Source organism: Barbus barbus (genome assembly GCF_936440315.1).
Source record: "Barbus barbus genome assembly, chromosome: 20".
In the NCBI taxonomy this organism is placed as follows: domain Eukaryota; kingdom Metazoa; phylum Chordata; class Actinopteri; order Cypriniformes; family Cyprinidae; genus Barbus; species Barbus barbus.
In genome coordinates this window covers 22,411,403-22,437,865 of record NC_136748.1, presented here as the reverse complement: position 1 = coordinate 22,437,865, position 26,463 = coordinate 22,411,403, and the positions used below count along the sequence as shown (strand labels likewise).

The 26,463-nt window shown below is 37.8% G+C and overlaps 1 pseudogene across 1 annotated transcript in view; it reads right to left on the bottom strand.

Annotated features, from left to right (window-relative positions):
* LOC306886753 (galactocerebrosidase-like) overlaps positions 1 to 23,066 on the bottom strand; it is a 62,946-nt pseudogene extending 39,880 nt beyond the window's left edge. The window contains exons 1-2 of the transcript in view: positions 23,012 to 23,066; positions 18,770 to 18,823 (exon numbers count right to left, since the gene is read on the bottom strand). The product of the transcript in view is annotated as a galactocerebrosidase-like (transcript). The remainder of the gene's footprint in view (positions 1 to 18,769; positions 18,824 to 23,011) is intronic.
* Positions 23,067 to 26,463: the final 3,397 nt, after the last annotated feature.

Genomic DNA, 26,463 nt, shown 5'->3' with positions numbered 1-26,463 from the left:
TTTTGTGCAGATGTAATGTTTATTTATTTTTTTATATTTCTAACTAAACTCACACAGGATGTGTTTGGGAGAGAATGGTCTAAAATAAACTTCTACTGAAGCAAGAAGCATCAGAGCTACTGCCTGGGAAGGGCTGTTTGGCTCTACGTTGTGACAAAGGTTAAGATGTCGAATTTGCAGCAGATATCAGCAGAACCTTGCTGCAATAAAACAGCTCTGACCTGCCGTGTCTCACCTTCTCAAAGCATAAAACACTTCTCTCAGGGTGGAAAGCTGTGAGAGCGCAGGCCTCGTGAATAATGCCAGAGGACAGACGAAGCTGGAGCCCTTCATAGATTAGTCACTTATGAAGAGAGAGAGTTAAAAATAGTTAGCAGCAAACCCTTGTGGAAGAGAGATGCCAGTTCCTGTTGTTCACTAATCACCTTGAGAAATGAGAGGTTGGAAATTGCTTTTCAGATATTTGACGAGCTGAAGGAAACTTTTTGGGTGAATGTTTTGGCTGTAATGATTGTATTATTCTGAAAAACAACAAAAAATTTTCTTGAATTTACCAAATTAAATATCTTAATAGCCATTCTCTAAATCCATTTAGAGAGGATATTACCTTGACCATTTTACATACTCATCATTAATTTCACTTGTGGAGTATGAATTTGGAAAAGTGGAATTTGAATGCAAATATCAAAAAAGTTCCAAAAAGTGACAGAAAATGTTTGTGTGTACAGTGTATATATATATATAGATATATATATATATATATATATATATATATATATATATTAATAATAACTATTATTATTATTTTATTTATTGATTTATTTTTAAGCATGATGTCCCTGCTCAATTTCATTTTAATACATTGTACTCACTCCCAATTTTATTTTATTTTTTTATTAAAAATTTGTTTGGCCTTACTATTGAGTTCTGTTTTCCAGAGTCCCCCGTAGGATATATGCTTTTTTTCTTCAATATTACAGCGACACGTGGCACTGAATCATACCAGGCTTAACATGCAGCCATCTTTCCATTCAGATTTCTTATTCCTAAAAAAGCGAGACCTGAGGCATGGGCCCTGGATTTAATCTAACTAATCCTCCCACTCAGTTTCCTTTCTGCAGTGTGTTTGTCTATGCAAAGAAACGAGTGTGTAGGCAAGGTGAAAGAGTAGTTTCTTCTTGCTTTGTACAAGAAAGCCTCCTCATCCTCCGAGACCTCACAAAATATGAAAAAAACATTAAGAGGGTTCAAAATTATTTCATGGAGCATGCCTTGAATTGAGCTCTTGTATATGTCATCAGATGTGCCACTTTGTAGCGTATTTTACAGACACTGCTTGTGGTTTTCGATCTTTTTGGCAATTACAAGAGCAAATCACATTTTTAATAGAGCATAGGCATATAATTGAACTTGCATGCTTGAATAGGCATAGAAGTCATTTGTTCCTTAAAAAAAATGAAAACGAAAACAACTTGAATATTTGTCAGAGCTCATTTCATTAGTGTAGAGAGGAGAGATTTCTTATTGCATCTGAAAGGATGTCCACGTCTCTTGGGTTTCTCCAGAGCATGAACTCATTTAGTTATTGATCATCTTATATTCATCACCAGATAGTCTTTGTTATCTCAAGTGAAAGCAGTGCATATATTTAACTTCTAGACATTAATGAACAATATCGTATAGCCCTTTCATATGGAAGCTTGTTTTCCATTGGTTGGGTAGATAGATAGATAGATAGATAGATAGATAGATAGATAGATAGATAGATAGATAGATAGATAGATAGATAGATAGATAGATAGATAGATAGATAGATAGATAGATAGATAGATAGATAGATAGATAGATAGATAGATAGATAGATAGATAGGGAATTGTGACTTCTTATCTTACAATTCAGACTTTTTTTTGCATTTCTGGGAAATTTTCAGAATTGCGAGATATAAACTCATAATTGCTTACTTTTAATTTTTTTTATTCTGTGGCAGGGGAAAAAACAGAATTGCAAGATATAGGCTAAACTCAGAATTGCGAGGAAAAAAACATATAGGTGAGGTTTAAAATGATTTTTTATTCATTTCAAAAAAAGAGAAAAAGTCCTGATTATCTGTTTTTTTTTGTTGTTGTTGTTGTTGTTGTTTCCCAATTACGAAAACGGCTTCCATAATTTAATGTCAAATGCCTCAGTTTCGCGATAATTTTCTAATAATATAAATTAATAATATTAAATATAAACATTTATACCAGGATCAAACATTTGCCTGCTGATATACCATATTTTAAAAATTATTTATTTAATTTTGATATTATATGTTTTGATAACATTAACATTGTTTGAATAGTCTGTACGTTAATTGCAGAATCATATTCACAGAAGTTGCATACTGGAGGTTAGATGTTTCAAACAAAACCCCTTACCAGAAAGTTCGAGGAATACTTTCTAAGCACTAAAAAACCAAAAGTGAACTCACATATTTTTCGGTCACATGCTGCTTTCACAATGTAATTAAGTCCCATGGTCGTCAACGTCGAGATTAGACTCGGATATGAGCGACACCTGCGCCGTTAGCAGAATCTTATAAAAGCAAGAAACAATAAAACAAACACGGCACAGACGCCTCTGATGGGGAGATGGGCCGCTCGGTATAAACAGTCTCCCCAAGGACTAAGTGTGGCAGTAACATCTCCTGGAAAGATGATTGATGATAGTGTATAATTCCACACGTTGACTCTCATCTCAGAAGCAGACTTTTCTTTCAACTTACATAAAGTTAGCCCCACTCATTGTAAGCTTTTTAATTTCCTCTGTTTGGCAAGGGGTTATCATGAAGGATGAGCGTTTCAGACATTTCAAGGGCACAATGGTTAATACACTGTGAAAACACTGTCTGAAAGTATATGAATAATGATTTTTTTTTTTTTTTTTTTTAACATGAAGGACAAAAACAAAGTCCAATGGAGTGACTCCAGTTTACTAATCCAGCATGTTGATCATTCATTATTAGGTAGAACTTAAATTCATTGTTAAGGGAGCTTTGAGTCCCAAAGGTGGTGAATTAAGGCTGAAACTTTCATCAATATCTCATCAGTGTCTTTCCAACATGAAAGTAGTGTTAATGTGTGTCTTGGCAGATTGTCATTATAAAAGTTATTTAACCTTATTGAATATAGTAGGAAGAGTAATAATGCTTGGCTGGCAATTGGTCAGTTATTCTTATCAAAGCAGACCTAATTTAAAAATTAAATTATGCAGCATGCACAGACTGCTAAGTATTATTTTAAAAGCTTTATATTTATGCATTTATTTATTTACCTACCCATTCAATTCATTCTCACAGATAGTGTACAATGACTTTACTATAATGCTTTTTCTTTTATTGTTTTCTGATAAATTGTGATGGCAAGTTCCATTAAAGCTGCACATTCTGGACTTGCAATATCAGTGTCATATTAACAGTATCATATTATCAGTGGCTCTTATAAATTTACAAAGGTTTTTTTTTTTTTTTTTTTTTAAGATAATCTCTACAGTATGTTTCACACAAAGCATTAAAGGAATAATTCACCCACAAATTAAAATTTGCTTAAACTTAACTCACCCTCAGGCCATACAAGATGTACATTAATTTGTTTCTTCATTGAAACAGATTTGGAGAAATGTATCATTACTTCACTTGCTTAACAATGGATCCTCTGCAGTGAATGGGTGCCGTCAGGGAATTCAAAAAGCTGATAAAAACATCAAAAACATAAGTAATCCACACAAATCCAGTCCATCAAGTTACATCTTGTGAAGTGAAAAGCTGTGTGTTTGTAAGAAACAAATCCATACTTAAAGCTTTAAACAGTCACTTCTGGTCAAAATATGAGTCCATAATCCATAACAATGCTTCCATGGAATGTTTTTGCTAAACAGTGCTTGATCTGTGCATATTTCTCTCCTGATTCAGACAAGATTTTCAGTGGAATATGAGCAATTTTATGGATGGAGGAATCACATTTTAGCCAGAAGAAATGGTTTGAAGTTAAAAACATCATGGATTTGTTTATTGCAAACAAGCAGGTTTTTGCTTCACAAAATGTTAACTGATGGATTGGAGTTGTGTCGATTACTTTTGGATTATTGTGATGTTTTTATCAGCTCTTTGGACTCTCATTCTACTGCACTTATTGGTGAGCGAGTGAAGAAATAATCTTGTCTATATCTGTGCATTATGACTTGTCTGAGTCATATTCAGCAAATGTTTATTTCTGGGTGAGCTATTTCTTTAAGGACTACTTGCGTAATAACATTAGTGCTCATGGGAACATTTGTCTCCTTTCTCTGTAACTGTTTTTTTTTTTTTTTTTTTTTTTAATGTGCAAATTATACGAGGTGAATTGTTTCAGTATGTACTGCATATTTAGTCTGTGATAAAAAAAAAAGATGTTCCATGTGAAATGGATGAGTCTGGAGAACACAGATATTGATTGTATGTGATGGTGTTATGTACTGTATGGGTGTTTCCTTTCAGTCCGTTTTGACATGTGTTGCTGTAGGTGACACAATGTGTTTGCTTTTACTTAGCTTGGTCATCTTGACTGCATGAACAATTGATTTTAAAAGTCAAAGAATAAGGCCTTTGTAACAGCCTAAATGTTATTCATCAAGATGTGAAGTGTTCATTTGCAAAAACAGATAACTCCGTTTTTAACAATTCTCAGAAATCATGTTTTTTCATTGTGCATTCCAATTAATCTCAATCAAACTGCAGTTGGGTTATTTTGACTAGTTTGAAAAATAACTAAAAAAAAAAAAAACAGCTAAATAAAACAATAAAAACATGATAACATAATAATAATAAAAAAGTTTTGCAAACTGAGTTATGTTTTTGCAAAATAAACTCTTCATTTGGATTCTTGATAAATATTTATTTCCAATAAATAAATAAAATTTAAAAAAGGGTTCTGACAGGATTAGGTCCTCTGTAATTTTTTGACGTTTGGCTCCAGCATCAAAATAGCATGTTATTTTTAAATGCATGAAATCCATAACTCAAAACTACTGTAAGTATCCACAATACCAGGACACAACCTAATGAGGCAAATCATGTAATGTAATTATCCTGCTCACTCAGAACTGCCTGCCTCGTCAAATATAATTTGCTATTAGTAAAAATAAATCAAATGCCATAATAAGTCAAATAGATCATTCATAGTTGGTCAGTTTTTTTTTCTTCTTGGCACTTTGCTTCATTCTTCAGAATCACAAACAACACATTATTACAATGGATAATGGTCAGCAATACAAATTTCTGGATGCATATACATTTTGCAGCTATATCTTATGTGGTGTTAGTTGTTTTGGAAATTATAATTCTGTTATAAGCTTGTGTCGGTTAGCTCGTTATCTCTGTGAATTCCCCACAAAAGTAAAGGATGATTCTTGATTGAACTTAATAAAATTGAATAGTGATTTTTATAAAGTTTAATGGCAGTTGTGTGTGTGTGTGTGTGTGTGTGTGTAGCCTATTGGCCATTTTACATATATTGTAAATCAAGTAAATAGGCTGATCAAATCAGATTTGACAATATGTTTCATAACAGCGTGAGTTCCAAAAGTCTAAGACCACACTGAAATTAGTTTGTTTAAAAGTTTTATGTTTTGAAAAAAAGGTGCAACACATAAGAAAATATTTATTTATTTATTTATTTACTCACTTATGTTCAAATGTTCAACAGTGTCTTGGATCAAACACACTAACATTTAAAAAAATTTTACCAGCTTTTTGCAGATTTTTGAGTTCTCTCAACTTATTTTTGTAGGAGATTCTCAACGTTTTGTTATATAAACTTAAAACAACAAGTTGAGAAAACTCAAAAATCTTTTTGTAAAGTTTGTTGCCTTAAAATTTTAAGTTTTTTTTACAGTGCTGTAAAACTTTTTACTAAAGCTATGAATAACTGCTTTCCCATTTTGATGTTTTAAAATGTAATTTATTCCTGATGATTTTCAGCAGCCATTACTCCAGTCTTCAATGTCAAATAATTTGTCAGAAATCATTCTAATGCTGATAAAAACATCTTATTACATCTTTCTAATTATTATCAAAGTTGAAATCAATTGTGCTGCGTAAAATTTGTGGAATACAAGAATTAATGTATTACCCTTTGAGCATGTGTGAGTACATGCTGTGACAGAACAAATATAAATGATTTTGCACTATTTCTAGGCCACTAATTAAATATTAAAAATGTATGTCATTGATGATGTGACTCCTTTATACAAGAAGTAAAGTCATTTTAACTTTTTATTCAAATCGTAAGGCTGATAATAAAATTTTATAACAGATCTCAGGCTTTTGTACCCAAAGGTGGATCTCAAAAGCTCCTCTCTTCTGCCCTTTCTCTCACCCAATACTTACTCTTAATTGTACTGTGAGGAAATGGTAAGGCCCCTCAGGCCTAAATAATGATTTTGAGAACATGACAGAGTGCTGACTGGGGCTTTCAGCAGATGCTGTAACCTCAGCTGGTGTTGGAAAAGAGGGACTGTCAGGGACAAGCAGCGGCAGACGGCCTGTCTGGAGCCTTTGGCAATTGCCCTCATTGATTGAGACAGATGCAAGGGTGTGCTGAGGGACGTTTTACAAATTGAAGCTGATACTCAGCTCATAGAAGCACAGAGAGTGTGCCAGATTCACACCACTGATATCAGCTGGGGGTACCGTGGATTCTGCGGATGGAGTGGCGGTGCTTCTGACAGATTGGCTTTTTACAGGGTTTGTTTGGATGGATGGCTATAGTTTTCTGCTTAGGAAATTGGACGTTCTTGCTTACGTTTTTCTGTTTAAAAAAAAAAAACCCTGAAAACGTAAGTGCACAGATAGAGCTTCCAGAGAGAGGCATTCTGGGAAAGGTCCTTGTACGAGTGACTTACTCTTCTCCGCTCTGCATCAGCGCTGAGCAATTACATCTATATAAATATCATGCGACCTTGCACAGCCGTCCGTATCTCAGTATTACTGTAACTCAGCACTCGGCCCCGACCCAGCAAACCAGCTGCAAACTCCATCAGGAATTCGGCTGCCCCGCTTCAGTAGCTGCACTCGATCCCCAGGAGTGACCCTGGCATCACCCTCCATTTTTCACCCCCACTCATGCACATACAGAGACATAAAAGCACTGACAGGCTCTGAAAGCAGAAGCCGTCACCCTCACAGGGCCGGTGTGTATCTTTTATGGGTCCTGGGCTTTAACCAAGACATTTGTCTTTTGAGCATGCTTTTTCTTTTGTGTGAATTCTGTATGTTAAAATGTGTCCGAGGATCAAACTGTTTAAAGTTTTACCTTACAATGGCAAATCAATCATTTGTAGAGTCTCGGCTTTGGCTTTGAAATGTTAGCAGCTTTCAGTGCCCACGCAGCTGTCAAATTATTGACTGTACTTTTGTCGCCAGATGGTTGCATTACTGGAGAAAATAATTAGAGACTGTACTGGGGATTGCAACAAAAGAGGTTAAAAAAAACAATTAATTTTGTACACTTTGTACTTAGTGACATGTCCACAAAAATATCTTATTGGTACTATTTGTCAGGATTTAAAGTTCCTTCCTTTTAATTTTTAATATTATTTTTAATATTTTTTTTATAGTTTGATGACATTTAAAGTTCTGAGCCACTTTTGAACCAATTCCTCTTGTAGTTTACTGAATCTAATAATAATTCAAATATAAAAATAAAAAAAATATATCTCTCTCTCACACACACACACACACACACAAATTCACATTCACATTCCTATCTTTATAGGGACAGTCTGTCTATCCCCTTACCTTGTTCCTACTCATAAACATACCTCTCACACAAAACATTCCACATATTTACAGTATATTTAAAAAAAAAAAAAAAACTTCATTCTGTTTGATTTATAAGCTGTTTTCCTCTTAGGGACCAAAAAATCAAGGTCGCATTATTATACTGTTATTATTATCCTTGTGGGGACTTTTGGAACAGTACACACACACACACACACACACACACTTAAGGACATATTTTATTCTACCAGAAAATGTTATATCATTTTTATCTTGTTAATATAAAACGTCTTGTTTTTTTTCTATTATTTTAAGTCTTATGAAGGCTTATTCTCAAAACAGTAATATTGTGAAATATTGTAATTTGGAATAACTGTTTTCTATTTTAATATTTTTTTAAAGGGATAGTTCACCCAAAACAGTTGACGGTAGCCATTGACTTCAGTAGTATTTTTTCCATACTAATGGAAGTCATTGGCTACCATCAACTGTTTGGTTACCAACATTCTTCATAATATCTTCTTTTGTGAGACATTTCAACAGAAGAAAGAAACTCATATAGGTCTGGAACAACTTGAGGGTGATTAAATTATGACAGAATTTTTATTTTTGAGTGAAATATCACTTTAAGTGTTTTGTATTTCTGTAATGGCTAATGGCACGTCCTGATTTTGCTGAGTTAGATGTGTTGTCAACATATTTTATTGACCCTGGAACAACATTTTAATCCAAAAATGTAATCTTGACCATATCCCTACACCTAAACCTAACCTTAACCATGAGTAATCCCTAAAATCAGAGGAAATGATAGATGAATGACACTGATGTACAAGCACCAAACACTGATTGTAAGCCTGAACTTCACAAAAAGTATAAACTGGTTCTTCAAATCTGATTGATTAATCACAATGTTGTTCCAGGGTAAACAAAGATGTTGATCCAGGAACTTGTCGCACTTGGTAAAATCAGGTTCTGCAGCAAAGCTAAAACATTTCTTATTCATCATTGAAAACAGTTGCTGCTTTATTTTTGTTGAAACATATGATGTTATGATATGGTGTATGATACAGTGCTTTTGTTTGAAATAAAACTCTTTTGTAACATTGTAAAAGTCTCTGCTGTCACTATTTAATAATTTAATGCATCCTTTCTAGATCAAATTATTATTTTCTTTCAGAAAAAAAAGTAGTGTACATAACTTACACCTCAACATAGTGGAATTAAATAGCTGCTGCACTTTACTTTTCAGTGTAAAAGTATTTTATGTAAAGGCAAACATCTGAGAAATTCATCATTCTCTTTCCCAGTACAAACAGTTCTACTGCAGTGAAATCTGGAGATAAGCCAACGTCTTTGAGAGCTGCATATGGAAACTGAAGACAAGTTGCCGTTTATTTGAGCAACAATAAAAACTTCTTGTTGCAAGATTCCCATCAACCTTTCCTTTTTGTGTCCCAGTCGTACCACCCCCACTTTGAAGGCAAATGCATGATATAACAACAGCACTCAGCTGATTAGAAATCATCAAGCTGCTCCATTTTGCATAAGATTAGCTGCTGATACCTTGGCTTTTATAAGGAACAGTCAGACTAGTTTCCAGGACTATTGAATGGTACTCAATGGAGTTCCTTTGGTCTTATGACAATACTTTTAATTACGTTTTGAAACGGCATGACCTGTGTGTCACCTGTTCTCATAATCAAATGATATTATTTCTTGTGTCCTCTCTTAATATGTTTGTGTCTGTAAATAGAGGCTTCCCTTTGCCTTTTCAAAAGTGAGTCTAAAGTTTGTTTTTAGCTGCGTGCCCTTTCTATCTCTCAGCAGAAAAGGGCATTGTGCCTCTGAGAGCAGAATTGGGCCATGCCATAACAATACTTTAATTTACAAGATTTGTGTACTTGCCATGCCTAGAGAGACAACCTATGAATCTTCACCTCGCCGTTTAGTATAGACACCGCTGGTGGCAGGAGGCTCGCATTCTCATTTAGCTCAGAAGTGAACGAAGATCCCTCTAGCGCCAATCGATACGGTACAGGAATCTGATAAACACGCGCGCCTCGCTGAAAACCCCGGTCTGGAAAGTTGCATTAAATAATGAGAGGACTCATTATTTCCAGAGGGAAATTAGGGGCTCTTTGATGGATGGCATATTTCAATATCTGAGTGAATTATTGTGTAGCTGGAACATAAAGCAGTCATTTGACTCCTTAGAGTGGTTGGAGGCACAGAATCAATCACCTGTTCCTTCACACAAAATTAAGAACCTCAGGTGCTCTTGCATTCTTTTAGAGGTGTCGGAGCAAATGAGAGTCGTAATGTCATTTACCTGGCTGAAATTCGCTATTGATAACGGAGTAAATGAGGTATTTGTCTGCTGAAATGTTTCTGACGTGATTGTGGAGAAAAGATGTGACACGTGAGTGGAATGTCATTGGAATGGCCTTTGCAAATGTTGAAATGTTGAAAGTTTAAATGCTGAACTTTGTGGCGTTTTACATCTGCCGTTATATAAGATTATCTATCAAAAATGCATGAATAATATATTACAACATATGGGTTCTCCATGTCAGTCTAATTACGTGGGATTTAATATAGTTCCATGCATTACCAAGAAGTAAGAATAGCCCTTGATCCCTCTGATGAATTAAAAATATGGAGAAAAACATGCAAAGAACATACCGGTGAGAGAGTGTCTCACAGAACTGAAAAATCAAGTCTTTGTCTTTCTGCATAATTTATATTATGCACAATATGGCAAGAAACCAACCAATCAACCAATACTTTTGTTAACCAACTGTTTTTATTTTCCAGCTTCTCAATTGCAAACATGTAAATCTGCTTTTATTGTTACATGTGGTTTACATATTTAATTTTTATGCATTACTTTACCCAATTATAAACATTTAAGGTTGAAATGTATTTATTTAGCCTATGGTCTGTTCCTCACACAAAGCCATAATATGGCAATAATAGCTATTTTTTTGGATCTAATATACAGTCTTACTGTGTTTTATGTGTGTTATATATTATGTATATATCGGGCGATATCCATTGCCATATCGTCAGCCTGTGAGATCGTCCATACACAATATTATCGTTCTAAATTATTTAATTATTTACTTGAGTGAACTCCATACGGTTTAAAGGAGCCTCGTGTAATCTATAGGCCTACACATTATCATGTCAAAAAATGACTGAGTTTGTATTTAACATGGTAAAAATGTAATGAAAACATTGTAAGTTACTAATGCTTATATCTCAGTTATTCAAACAACAGCTAGGCTACAGAAACAATCAAAGAACATTTACATCATCAAAGAATATCATCACTGACCCCCTTTATAATCAGTGAAGATATCTACACAGTATGGTGAATACATCTCTTATACTTACATCACAGGTAAATGTACACTTTGTAGTTTATGATGAGAGAATTTGTGAGTGAGCAGAATTCAGTCAGCGTGCGCGCACAAAAAGAACAAAACTCCAATGTGTAAACGATGACTAATGTGAACGCCTCTGATTGGCCATTGCATTCCTAAACTCAACGGAATCGTGTGTGGTTGGTTTTAACCCGCAACACTGTTATTATTAATTATAATTACTAATTAATATTAATTATACACTAATATTAATTAGATGATAATACTATAATAATAATAATTGCCTTGATTTAAAACACAAAACTATATATTTGAAAAAAAAAGTCTTAAATGTTTAGTTAGTTAGTTAGTTAGTTACTTATTTAGTTTATTTTATGTATTTATTTATTTTTTCAGCTTTGTATCACCAGAATAAATTGCCTCCAGTGTCACATGGTCCTGCAGAAATCATTCTAATATGCTAATCTGGTGCTCAAGAAACATTTCTTATTAGGATTCTTTTGATAAATATAAAGTTCAGAAAGTTCAATTTAATGTATCCTTGCTGAATAAAAGTATCAATTAAAAAAAAGTCCACCATAACAAATACAATACACTTGTCACCTCAAAAACCTCTTTGTTTTCAGTATTAGATTAGATTAGATTATTAGATTATTACACTCTCCAGTAGAAATTCAGGCTTGATTATTAATCATATGCGACCACCTCACATCTGCTGCAGGGTAACGATAAAGAAATAGCTCTTTTGCCTTTGCCATTCTAAAATGAGCCCTCAAAGACAGCAGACTATGTAGCCATTGTTCGATCGCCTGTTGAAGGTACCTCTAAGCATCATTACATTTCAATTCTGCAAAGAGTGACATACAATTTGTAAAGGGGAGACTCCAGGGAAATTAACTCAGAGATGACAGTTTACAAGACCAAGAGTCCTGAAAGCAAAAGTCAATTTTGCTGCCTGCTAGTATAATTATATGCCACCATCTTTGATGGAGGAAGATATTTGCTCTTCATTTCCTGAGAACGAATGTCCAGGGTGGAATATTCATATGTTGTAGATATATCAGATTTAGGAAATAATGATAAAATACTAATAACACTAAATACGAAAGCAAGAAATATTACTTTTCAATCATCCGACGGTAATTACAAATGCAAGTTTGTGAAAGACCATGTTTTGCATTTTAAGTGTCTGAATACATTTCATTTTGCTTTTATGTGATTATGATATGCTTGAGGCTGGGATTTGCCATGCAAATTTAATATGCTGTACTTGTCGGATAGCTAGATGTTGGTTGTACTAAGCATTCAGATAAATACATAGTAGAGGGAGGCCACGTCTCGAAAGAAGCTGTCCCTCATGTTGAATCTTTGCGTTGAATAGACTTTAATCTCTCATGGCCAAGTGCTCAAGTGTGTGGCGTAATTCAATGCTGCTGGCACACATTTGATTCTGTGAATCATATCTCAAAGCAATCGCGTAATAACTGCAAATACGTTCACGATAAATAATCAACACCTTTGGCTACTCAAATGCTGTTGTGAGATGCTAAGAAATCAGGTGGAGGAAAAGGTGTGACCCAATGTGGCACTCAAACATACAAACTTTGACTTTTATTGCTATTATAGATTGTGTTTTCATTTCCTGTGCGACCTCCAGGGTACGTCTCTCTTTCTTTCCTTAGTTAATCCCCGCCACTTATTCACGTGGGGAACGTTGCTCCAGTTTTACCCACAGATCTCGCCAGAAGTGTTGCTTCTTTTCCTACAGATAGGATGGAGAACTAATGTTTGGATTTGATCACAAGCTTTGATCGAATATTCAGTTTTATTCAGACCTTTGGAAACAAACAAAACTGATTTTTTGAGCTTATTATATTAAGAACATATGTCTGTGTGGGTCCAATTAAGTTCTTTGTTTTTTTGTTTTTTTTTCCGACCCTCTTGGTTTAAACAAGTTCATCTCTGTCAGCTGTAGATGACTCATCCTATCTGTTCTGTTCAGACACTTGCCTGTTCTATACACGGCAATCATTTCTCGCAAAATCAAACACAGCTGCACAAAGCCCAGATAAGACGAGTGGCCAAAAAGTGTCACACAGGCAAATGTTCCACATGAAACAAAGCCTTAACTGCCCTTTATTCTGTGCTGATGTGCTAGCCAAAGATGATTCTGAATGCAGTGTCTGGCAGCAGTTTACTTGGAATAGGAATTTAAATTTTTGAGCAATATTGCGTACATTTGTAATCTTGACAGTTTAAGATAAACCCGAGTTAAGGGATGGTAAACCCACAAATTATTTCCTGAAATTCTGTCATCATTTACTCAATCTTGTGTCATTCCAAACCTATATGACTTATTTTCTTCTGTGGAAGTTATGCATATTTTGAAAACCGTCTTTTTGTACATAAGTCAGTTGTGGCTTTAAAACCCCATTGATTTTCAATGTATGGTCTGAAACATTCTTCAAAATATCTTAATTTTGTGATCCACAGAATAAAGAAAGGCATACAGATATATGGAATGATATGAGGGTGAGGTTTTATTATTATTATTATTATTATGGAGTAAACTACCCCTTTCATTTATATTGTTCTGATTATTTTAACATGTACTAGCATTCAAGAATTTAGGGTGAGATTTATTTATTTGTTTATTTATTTATGGAAAGAAATTCATACATTTATTCAGCAAAAATGCATTAAATAGTTCAAAATGACAGTAAATACATTTATTATGTTATGTAAAAAAAAATGATTTCGAATAAATAGTTATTTTGAAGCTTCTATTCATCAAGCAATCTTTAAAAAAAATATCCACAAAAAATATTAAACAGCACAACTGTTTTCAGCATTGACAACACTGAGAGTAAAAAATGTTTATTCAGCATAACACGATTTTGAAAAGGTCATGTGAAACTGAAGTAATGGCTTAATTATATATATATATATATATATATATATATAGATATATATATATATATATATATATATATAGGCCTATATATTAGTGCTGGGCAACGTCTAAATTTTTTAATCACGATTAATCGCATGATTTATAAACACTATATATATACAGAGAGAGAAAAAACTTACTTTTGAATGATGGTGTACTTTTTGTGGTAGACCTTTTTTTTTTTTGGACTACGCAGCCATTATTCAGGGCACATACAGTAGGTGGCAGTTAAGCGGTTGTTGATTGTAGTGCATTAGTTTATTTCCTAGTTTTCTATAACCCTAGGAAGAGACAACAAGCCTAGCCTCCCACCCAAACAAACCCCAGAGGGGCCGGTCAGCTACCACACACAAAACCAGCAATTTACTGCCTAACGTATCCTGACACAGGCGAGGAGTTCCTGAGGAAAGCAGACTGCATTACACAAACGAGGTGTTTTGGAGCAATCCACTGCAAATGTATTTGCAGACTAACCACAGTGGAATTAATAATGGCACAACCGCCGTCAAGCCCAGGACACATGATAAACAAACATCGACTACTTTCTAGAAAACATCGACTATAATGTTAGATGTGCACAAACACAAAATGTGTGCACCCTTACTTATTAAAAACGTGTATTTAAAAAACAAAAAATAGATATATTTTAGGGCTCAGATAAACTATTGCTTACCTGACATCTATTTTTCATCCTGAATGAAAGCTACAATCTAAAACAGGGAGTGTAAAATCTGTCCAACTTGTCCCAACTGGAGCTCAAAATGAAAAAAAAGCTCAGGCTATATAGTCTACACAAAAATCCCTTTTTTTTGTTGTAATGAATCCATCTGAATTTGTCTGTGAAATTACACTCTGAGTTTGCCGAGATGAGGAACTGGCACTACTGTAAAACACAAAAATTTTTTTAGCAGTGTGACAAGCTGCATATGCATTTTAAAATCACACAGCTGAGCTCAGATGTAGCTGCTCTTCTGTTTCTGAAGGCCCTGTAAGCGGTTATCCGATTGGGAAGATTACACAAACATATTTCTCAACTTTTCATTTAAAGCAAACACACACAGCTGAGCACCACATCCCTGTCTAGAAAATACTGTGATATTTCTTTCGCTCGTAACATCTAATATTTTCTCTGAAAAATTCATGGAAGGTCAGCTTAGTATTACAATTGCTCTTTTTGTTGCCCAGAGCCACATCCACAAACATGAGCTGTGTCTACCATGTTTTGTACTGCATACTGTTTGAAGTTGACACGTTGCCTCAAGATGTATTTGGACACTTTTTGTATGCCTAGTCCATCCTTAAATAGGTTTAGTTACTAAGCTTGCTGATTTTATTACCAAATCTTAGAACATTTATGTGTGTGTGTGTATACACAAATAGTTTTTCACATAAATGTTATTAATATATAATGTGTAGCACAGACATGGTTAATTAATTTAACTAATCCTTTTGTGTATTTTTTTTCTTTAGTTTTTGCTCTTTAAGCACCACTGATTACTGAATGTTGTAACTGATTGTTACCATTTGCTTCAAGACTGGCTGCAGTGCAACAGTTGTGGACTTGTCTGTGATCAACTAATCATGAGCTTTGATTGCACAGCATAGACTATTATTTGCTTGCTCTCTCTCTCTCTGTCTCTCTCTGTATCAAGTTCTGTTTTCCTCTAGCTTTCCTTTCTCCCTCATTTTACATTTCAGTCACACATCCTCACTTTAATTCTTCCCAAGCAGTTTGGGTGCTGAGTTTCAATCAATTCCCATTATTTAGATTAATCCCCAGCTTTCTTAATTCACTATAGTTGTGGTTTAAAAATGTGGGTGTAAAGCTATCCTTGAATCCACTTGAAGTAGTGTATATTTCAGCTTCAGTGTACTCAACAGCTCATGTTATTGGTGACTCTCCTAAGGAAATGGGTTGTTGAGTCACAACAAATTGAGTCACTCACACTGAGAGCAGGTAAAAAATACTACAGAAAATATTAAAGGTGCAGAGTGTAATTTCTGCATTTCCAGTGAAATTATGGTCTGCAGACCAAAATAACATTGGTTCAACTAATGGAAGATAATGCGTTTATTTATATACATTCAGTTCTGTTTGGTCCACTAGTAGTACAGAAATTACACACTGCACCAGTTATGTCATCAAATTGATTCATAAAATGGTTTGACTGTTTAACATGGTCCAGTTGTCCCTTCTTAATAACATAGCATCAGTTATTTTCATGACTGATCATAGTATTACAACCCGAATTCCAGAAATGGTGGGACATTTTTTTTCAAATTTGAATAAAATGAAAACTAAAAGAATTTCAAATCACATGAGCCAATATTTTATTCACAATAGAACATAGATTAACATAGATTACAAAACAAATGTTTAAACTGTGAAATTTTAAAATGTTATGCACAAAATGAGCTCATTTCAAATTTGATGCCTGCCACAGGTCTCAAAATAGTTGGGATGGGGGCATGTTTACTATGGTGTAGCATCTCCTCTTCTTTTCTTCTGGAGTTTTGGTGTTGGCATTTGGTCCCATTCTTGTCTGATATAGGTTTCCAGCTGCTCAAGAGTTTGTGGTCGTCTTTGACGTATTTTTAATTTAATGATGTGCCAAATGTCCTTTATAGGTGAAAGATCTGAACTGCAGACAGGCCAATTCAGTACCCGGACTCTTCTACTACGAAGCCATGCTGTTGTAATAGTATGTGGTTTTGTATTGTTCTGCTGAAATACACAAGGCGTTTCCTGAAATAGACGTCAGCATTTATAGTGCCTTCCAAAACATGTAAGCTGCCCATACCGTATGCACTTATGCACCCCCATACCATCAGAGATGCTGGCTTTTGAACTGAATGCTGATGACACGCTGAAAGGTCTCCCTCCTCTTTAGCCTGGAGGGCACGGCGTGACTTCCAACAAGAATGTCAAATTAGGACTCGTCTGACCATAGAACACTTTTCCACTTTGAAACAGTCCATTTTAAATGAGCCTTGGCTCACAGGACACGACGGCACTTCTGGACCATGTTCACATATGGCTTCCTTTTTGCATGATAGAGCTTTAGTTGGCATGTGCAGATGGCACAGCGGATTGTGTTCACCAACAGTGGTTTCTGGAAGTATTCCAGGGCCCATTTAGTAATGTCAATGACAGAATCATGCCGGTGAGTGATTCAGTGTCGTCTGAGGGCCCGAAGAACACGGGCATCCAACAAAGGTCTTCGGCCTTGTCCCTTATGCACTGAGATTCCTCCAGTTTCTCTGAATCTTTTGATGCTGTTATGCACTGTAGATGATGCGATTTGCAAAGCCTTTGCAATTTGACGTTGAGGAACATTGTTTTTAAAGTATTTCACAATCTTTTTACACACTCTTTCAGATTGGAGAGCCTCTGCCCATCTTTACCTCTGAGAGACTCTGCCTCTCTAAGACAGCCCTTTTATAGCTAATCATGTTGCAGACCTGATGTCAATTAACTTAATTAGTTGCAAGATGTTCTCCCAGCTGAATCTTTTCAAAATGTCTTGCTTTTTCAGCCCTTTGTTGCCCCTGTGCCAACTTTTTTGAGACCTGTAGCAGGCATCACATTTGAAATGAGCTCATTTAGTAGATAAAATTGTAAAATGTCTCTGTTTATACATGTGTCATTTTTCTCTATGTTCTATTGTGAATAAATTATTGGCTCATGTGATTTGAAAGTTAATTTGTTTTAATTTTATTCAAATTTAAAAAACATCCCAACATTTCCGGTTGTAAATAAGAGATGCAAAAGTAAATTTTTATCTGGCACAAGCTGACATTGTTTACAAAATCCTTAATAAAATGCAATCTCAAAACATGGAAACATGGCAACCATTCACTTTAGTTGGGAAATTTAGTGTTGAAACTCTCTGTGTATTTGAGTTCTCATAAATAGAGTGTTTTCCCTCCAAGGAGTAACTGTAATAACATGGATAGGGACCGGTGGGCAGGGGAAGGGGATCTCAGGGTCAGGGGGGTGTTGGTTTGTGGGAATGTTGCCTTGGAGCTTCTCAATATCTTCATTTGACACTGATTTTATTCAAATTACTTCTTAGATGTTGCCTTATGGGTTTCTCATTAAGCATTAGCATTGACAGAATTGGGCGTGGGCAGTCATTGCAGATCAGTAGAGGCATGAAAGCCTAGTAATAAAAAAGCAATCTGCCTTTGCAATATCAGGTCATAGAAAGTGAAAAAGAAGGAAGTTGATAATATGACATTATTGGAATCATTTTGTGCAGCCTTTATTTGCCAACATTAAATTAATATTTTATATTATAATCTAAGATAAATCATATAAAATATTAATCTAATGTTGGCAAATAAAGGCTGCACAAAATGATTCCAATAATGTCATATTATAATTTCTATATCACCAGGACCAAAAGAAATGCTATGGTATCTCTAAACTAATAATTTCCTTCTTTTTCACTTTCTAGGACGTGATATTGTCAGAGAGTCACCACAGTCACCGCAGTCTCCACCAACGACACTCACCAGATTCCAATCCCCTGATTTCTGATCACCGCCACCTGTCAGCACTAATAAGTAGCACTATATCCCTGCACTCCTCCCGTTCACTCACTGTCTGGTCTCAAACATTCCATGTTGACCATGTTGCTCCAGTTCTCCACCGTCTCCACGCTCCACTGTTACCTCCGGATCTCCTGGAATAGGAAAAAGGACATTCACACTCAGATAAGTCCCTAGAGACATTCCCATTCCCCGCCTGCAGACCTGGACATTCTGCTCATCTCATTCCCCTCTGCTACTACTCAATAAACCTGTTGATTGTATTGCACTTACCTCTGAGTCCTGTGTCTATCTGCTGACAGAAGACCAGACCAGAACCGACGACCGGAGATGGAGTTCCCGAACCCCGCCGTTTTTTTACTCCAAGTTTCACTCTACATAGAGATGCAATCCCATAACTTTTCCAGCGAACGGGCTAAAGTTGCCTTCCTGATCTCCCTGCTAACCCGACAGGCATTGCTCTGGGCACGAGCCATCTGGAGCTCTCTGGAGCTCACAGACCACTATAATTAACTCTTTCGATGCTTTCTCTTCCCACTTCAAGGAGATCTTCGGCCTATCCACCATTGCATTGAGCTCTCCATTGCTGACCAACTCATCCGCCTCTGTCAGGGAGATTCTTCGGCCAGTGACTATACCCTGCAGTTCCGGACTCTGGTGGAATCGTGTAGATGGAACGAGGCAGCGCTACTCGCTGCTTACCGTCAGCGCTTGGATCCACAGATCAAAGCCCAGATGGCCATCTATGATAACACTGTCGGTCTGGAGAGCTTTATGCAGAAGGCCGTTAAGATCTCCCAACGTCTCACGGCTTGTCAGCCGGACATAACCACTCATTCTCCGTCCTCACCAGCTGCCTGTCCTCCGGTACCAGAACCTATGCAAATGGATACTAATCGCCTCTCACGCACTGAGAGTGCTCGACGTCTCGCCACGGGGCTGTGCCTCTACTGCGGAGTTCTGGGGCATTTCATTCGGGTGTGCCCCTCTCGTCCCCCACGCCCTGTGGTGAGTACCCTCCAATTGGAGCCTGCTATCTCTACCTTACCACTGCTAACGGTGCAACTGCTCACCCCACGTCATTTCATTTCAGTACCTGCCCTCATAGACTCAGGATCCTCAGGCAATTTCATCTCACAAGCCCTCATAAAACAGCTTGATTTATCCCACCAGAGACCGGCCGAGCTGAAGATCGAGACCATACAGGGAAAACCGCTCAGGCGTGAGCACATCAAGTTCCGGTCTCCGCCGATCACTCTGCAAGTAGGCTGTCTTAATCAGGAGAGAATTTCCTTTCTGGTAGTGGAGGGACCCACCGTAGATAGATCTCAACATTCAGATGGGATCACAGCGAGATCCTCCGATGGAGTAATACCTGCATCCAAAACTGTCTCTCCAACGTCCCTGTACCCCTGGTTAGTAACCCGAAGCTCCAAGTTCTTTCCAACCTAGTGGAGAGACCTCGTGAGGTTCCGACGATCCCATCTGACTACATGGCATTCCAGGATGTGTTCAGCAAACAGGCAGCCACGAAGTTACCACTGCACCGGCCATGGGATTGTGCCATTGACCTGCTGCCTGGAGCTATACTCCCCAAGGGTCGAGTATACCCCCTGTCCATCCCAGAGCGCAAGGCGATGGAGAATTATATCAAGGAGGCTCTCCAACAACAGTTCATTCATCCTTCCACCTCTCTAGTGGCTTCGAGCTTCTTCTTCGTGGGCAAGAAGGACGGAGGCTTGCGGCCCTGCATCGACTACCGGACCCTCAATGATCACACTTTCAAGCTCCCATATCCTCTTTCCAACTCCCCGTCTGTCTTTCAGGGGTTTATGAACGAGGTGTTCCGGGAGTTCCTCCACCAGTTTGTCATCGTTTACCTGATCTACTCCCGGAACCTGGCCGAATATCGCCATCACGTGACGCAGGTCCTACGCCAACTCCGGAAACACAATCTCTACCTGAAGCTCGAGAAGTGTGAGTGACTGCTCCCATCCTCTCACATCCCGCACCCCAACTGGCGATGCCTCCACCACCGGTGTGGGAGCAGTGCTGTCTCAATACCACAGAGAGCCTCCCCGACTCCACCCTTGCGCTTACTTCTCCAGGAAGCTTTCCCCAGTGGAGCAGAACTACGATATTGGAAATCGGAAGCTGCTCGCCATTAAACTGGCACTGGAGGAATGGAGACAGTGGCTAGACGGATAGACGGAGCCCAACACCCCTTTACGGTCATCACTGACCACAAAAACCTGGAATATCTCCGAAGTGCTAAGAGGTTAACATGTTAACGTTTGCCAGAGCGATGGTGCACTGAAGTGTTTTTTCCCCACTAGTTTAATGTTTATGAATGAATTTAACGTGAAAGAATATCATTAATCTTGACAAACTATGTATCATTCTGAAGGTCTAAGCCTCAATCATCGACGACAGATCGCTGTTTTTCGATGGAAAGCTTATAAGGAATGTATTTGCTGCATTTGTGTAAGCAGTACCCATCAAAACATGCAGAATAAAAAAGCAGTACGTACCAGATTCATTGTAATAACGAGTCACAAGCGCGTCCACTGCTGAAATCCCAGTTTAGTTAGACAGGTAAGGGTCCACAGAACAACATCCCAGCGAGCACTTTTAGTCCAATGAAACAATAACGTTGTAATAAGGATGAATATTCCTTTGTTTACATTTAATTTCTTCGGGAGAGTTATTGTTCGCGTCCGTTATGGAATAAATTACGCTCAAAAACATCATCTTGGTGGTAAAAAAACAACACAGTGCTGTAGCATACAGTTTTACAAACAGAATGAGACCGTCCACGGAAAAAAAAGTCTCAGATAAGCGGAATATAGTTTATTTAATTTATTTAGAATTTGGCACTCTCTCCTGAAAGCGTAACGCATGCTGTGACGCAGCTGTCATCTGAGCGGGCCGTAACTTAGCTATCTGCTTCATCCATAAAAATTTTTTTTTTTTTCTTCTACATTTTTTATGTGTGTGTGGGGAATGTGGCCGTATCTGCATGATTATCATATGTATGGACGGACATCAGCGTGTTTATTACCGACTCTATGACGGCTATCATTGCGATTCAATGATCAGCTATTATTGATTATATGGCCCATCTGTATGATTATCATCTGTATGGAAGCACATCAGCGTGTGATTACTGACTGTATGACCATGTCATGAATATGTATAATGACTAAAATAGTTTGTATAATTCTGCAATACTTCAATTCTGGTGGTTATTTTTCCTCAAACAGAGGGGCTGGGGGGACTATAAATATTTTCAGAAAAAATATTGCAGGAATCTCATTTTTCATGGTATCGTCTTCAAATTTGAAATATAAACTCATGAGACACGTGGCTTTCAAGCCATTACTTTTCTGGATTGCTCCAGGACTTATTACATGTATTTGTATATGAAATAAAAAAAAAAAATTCAGTGTGGAAAAACATTTTTCAAGGCACGTCAGTGTCTATAACTTTTTATCTTTTTGAGCATTATCAACTCTGGATGATGGATAGTAAAGCCTAGAGTGTCTTCTTTCCAAAGATACCTAATTTGTTTGTGTAGCACACTTTGTCAGGAACTGTTACCGTTTTAATTTAGGTAGGTTATTTTCACCTGTGAGGCCCCAAATGGGGGGGGGGGCGAAGGTTAACAGGTTAAACCACCGGCAGGCTCGCTGGGACCTCTTCACCCGATTCCAGTTTTCCATCACGTATCGACCCGGAGATAAGAATGTCAAGGCAGATTCCCTCTCACGTATCCATGCCCCCAACGAACCCTCCACACTTGAACCCATACTCCCTCCAGCCATCCTTGTGAGCCCCATCCGTTGGGCCCTGGATGAACAGATCCACATCGCCTCCATCACCGAACCCGCTCTGCTGGGAGGCCCAGAGGGCAAAACCTACATGCCCACTTCCTTGAGGACTTCCCTTCTGGGCTCCCTGCATGCTTCCCCGGGCTCTGGAAACCCAGGCAGCCAGCGTACTCTCTTGCTCCTCCAAGCTCGGTTCTGGTGGCCCAGTATTGCCCGGGATGTCTCCCAGTACGTTCGTGGATGCTCAGTCTGCGCCATCTCCAAGACCCCACATCACTTACCAGCCAGAAAATTAGTCCCATTACCCATTCCATATCACCCATGGTCCCACGTCGAAGTCGACTTCATCACAGATATCCCCAAGTCAAAAGGTTATACCTGCATACTCATTGCAGTTGACAGATTCTCCAAAGCCTGCAAGTTAATTCCCCTCCAGGGTTTACCCACAGCCCTCGAAACGGCAGAGGCCCTCTTCCATAATCTCTTCCACACCTTCGGCATCCCGGAAGATGACATCTCCGACGGTGGGCCACAATTTGTCTCCCATGTCTGGAAGGCTTTCTTCAAACTCCTCGATGTCATTATCAGTCTCTCCTCAGGGTATCACCCCCAGACTAATGGCCAGACTGAGCGGAAGATTCAGGAGATTGGGAGATATCTCCAGGCCTACTGTCATGACAACCAGCACAGCTGGAAACGCTTCCTCCCGTGGGCTGAGTATGCACAAAATTCCCTCAAGCAAACCACCACCCCTTTCCAGTGCATACTTGGCTACCAACCCCCTCTGTTTCCCTGGACAGAAGAGCCCTCCGACGTTCCGGCTGTCGACCACTGGTTCCGAGTGAGCGGGAGAGTTTGGGACTCAGCTCATGTCCAACTCCAGCAGGCAGTGCGGAGACACAAGACCTATGCAAATGTCCATCGGTCTTCCACCCCGTCTATCGTCCTAGAGATAAGGTCTGGCTTTCCACCTGCGATCTGCGTCTCCGCCTGCCCTGCTGGAAGCTGAGTCCCCACTATATTGGTCCCTTTACCATAGAGAAGCAGATTAATGAGGTCACCTTCCCTCTCCAACTCCCTGCACAGTATTGTATCCATCCAGCATTCCATGTCTCACTCCTCAAGCCTGTCTCTCTCTCTGTCACAGAACCCGACGAGCCTTCAGTACCTCCTCCTCCCGAGATCATCGAGTAGCCCCTAGTCTACAGAGTGCAGGACATCTTGGACTCTCAGTGACAGGGTAGTCGCTTGGAATATCTTATTGACTGGGAGGGATACGGGCCGGAGGAAAGATCCTGGGTGGCCCGGGACGATGTGCTGGATCCCTTTCTTCTGGCCGAGTTTCACCAGAACCACCCTGACCGTTCCGCACCCAGAGGCCGTGGCTGACCCCGTCGCCGTAATAGGGTGTCAGGAGCTGCCCCTGGAGGAGGGGGTACTGGCAGAGAGTCACCGACGTCTCCACCAACGACACTCACCAGATCCCAATCCCCTGATTTCTGATCACCGCCACCTGTCAGCACAAATCAGCAGCACTATATCCCTGCACTCCTCCCGTTCACTCACTGTCTGGTCTCAAACATTCCATGTTGACTAACCTGACCCACTTACCAGTTGCTCCAGTGTTCCACCATCTCCACGTTCCGCTGTTACCTCCGGATACCCTGGAAAAGGAAAAAGGACATTCACACTCAGATAAGCCCTAGAGACATTCCCATTCCCTGCCTGATGACCTAGACATTCTGCTCATCCCATTCCCCTCTGCTACTACTTAATAAACCGGTTGATTGTATTGCACTTACCTCTGAGTCCTGTGTCTATCTGCTGACATAAATATACATATATATATATATATATATATATACAGGGTTTAAATTGGGCCGGGGCCGTCTATCGGTTATTAGTATTATATATGTATATTTGTTTATTTACTATAATACTGAAATGTTTATGTGTTTGTATAGTTCTTATGAAAAGTATTATATATATTAATGACTAATATTTGTAACTAACTTTATATAAATGTATATAACAATTAGTATGTGAAATAATATTTGAACAATAATATTAATTGTAATTTTTTGCCATTGCCTTGTTTATAATTTGTCACTCTCAGTTGATTTATTTCATGAAAATATGCACACAAATAGTTATTTTGTCCTTAATTCATGTATGCCTCTGCTTGTTTAAATGTTGCATTTGCACTGACATTTCAGGAGGTCTTGGCATTACAGACACTAGAGTGCACACTTCTAAACTATATCCACAAATATAAGACAGAAGCTTATGCAGTGATAACCAGAGAAGATACCATAGTCACATTTTTCTACTACAGGAAACTTAATCGAACATCTTTCAATAGATTTTTGCAACTGGCCTGGGGAAGATGAATAAGATAATTATACGTGAGCTCTGGGCAAATGGATGAACACATCCTACTGCTGCTAGACTGCCTGCAGTTCTATTGTAGACACAATGCACCCCATCAGCTTTCATTGCTTGATTATTGTGTTCAGGCAAGAATTTGTAACATAAATTGTTGGAAAGATTTTTGTGTCTAATATTTGCCTCGCAAGCCAGTTGGAGGGAAATTTAATTATTGATAATTGCATAAGGACATAGTGCATTTTTTGTCCACCACTGCCCATAAAAATCATAAATGAAATACGAGAATGATAGTGCACACGAGTTCATGCATGAGTCTTATAGTCATGCATGTTTGAGTTCATACAGCAGGTCATACAGGCAAAAGAGGCCCATCATCAATATACCCAGTAATAACATGGCAGATAAGTATCAAATCAATCAGAAATATGTAATTTTCTTGCAGATCTGTCAAACAGGGCTGTCTAATGAAGAGAGCAAATGCTGTGCGGTGCACATTAGGAGAAGATCAGTCCAGCTATTCATCCAGGTGATGCTCTGCCTGCAGGCAACTATGCACCCCTGTTGCATAATTTAGTTGGCGCTCTTAGACATCATTATTTGTAACTGAGATTCTGAAAGATCGAGAACGTCCAACAAATTGTCCTTTGATTTGGTCATTATGTCATATGTGGTATGTAATTTCCATAGAAAACCTAAAAGTTGTAAAACAGCAGTTCTTTTTCACATTTTATGATGCATTAACGTTTTAATTTGTAACCACAGTTGACTGGAGTAAACAGTTCATTTGTTATTAGTCTGGATTATGCAGTAAATACCAGTTAATTCCATTTATATTGGCTCTTAAACAAAAGCTTAATCCTTTAAATAATTGTAAATGCAATTTTACACAACCAAATTATGGTGTTATTTGAAACGCTCACTATGCAAAACAATAAATTGCTTCATTCGGGCTCAAGAAGACAAATGAAGGAAAAACTGTATTGAAACCATCTCATTGTTGTTAATTTATTGTTTTGTAAATGCTGATAGCTCTAAAAGACTCTTAAAATCCCTGTGGGGTTTTGATGCCTTGCTTTTTGAGTTTTACTGTTTTATTATTATGCTTATAATTATGATTAATTAATAAATATAAATGTATATTCATTAATACTTATTATTTAATAAATGTTTGTTCATTGCTAATGATACCTAAACCTTTGAATATAATTGCATTTTTCGTTAACAATCCACTTCCTTTTTTAATAATTTATACCACTGTTCCATGTAGAATATGTGTTTGAATATGGCTTCCTCCATTATTAAAGGCAAACAATGAATTCCATGACCCCCCTGTGAATCAGATGTAACGATCAGAGGTCTAACTCGGGAAACCAGCAATTATACCAATACGTGTGAAACCTGTCAATATAAGCACATATTGCTGTTGAAGTCTGGCCTGTAGTTATGATCACTTATTTTTAACTTTGCTTGTTATTCACAAGCTGTACTATAGACACACAAATCCTTACTGCAGAAGTACGACACTACTCAAAGTCGTGGTGGCTTGTGAAGCAGAT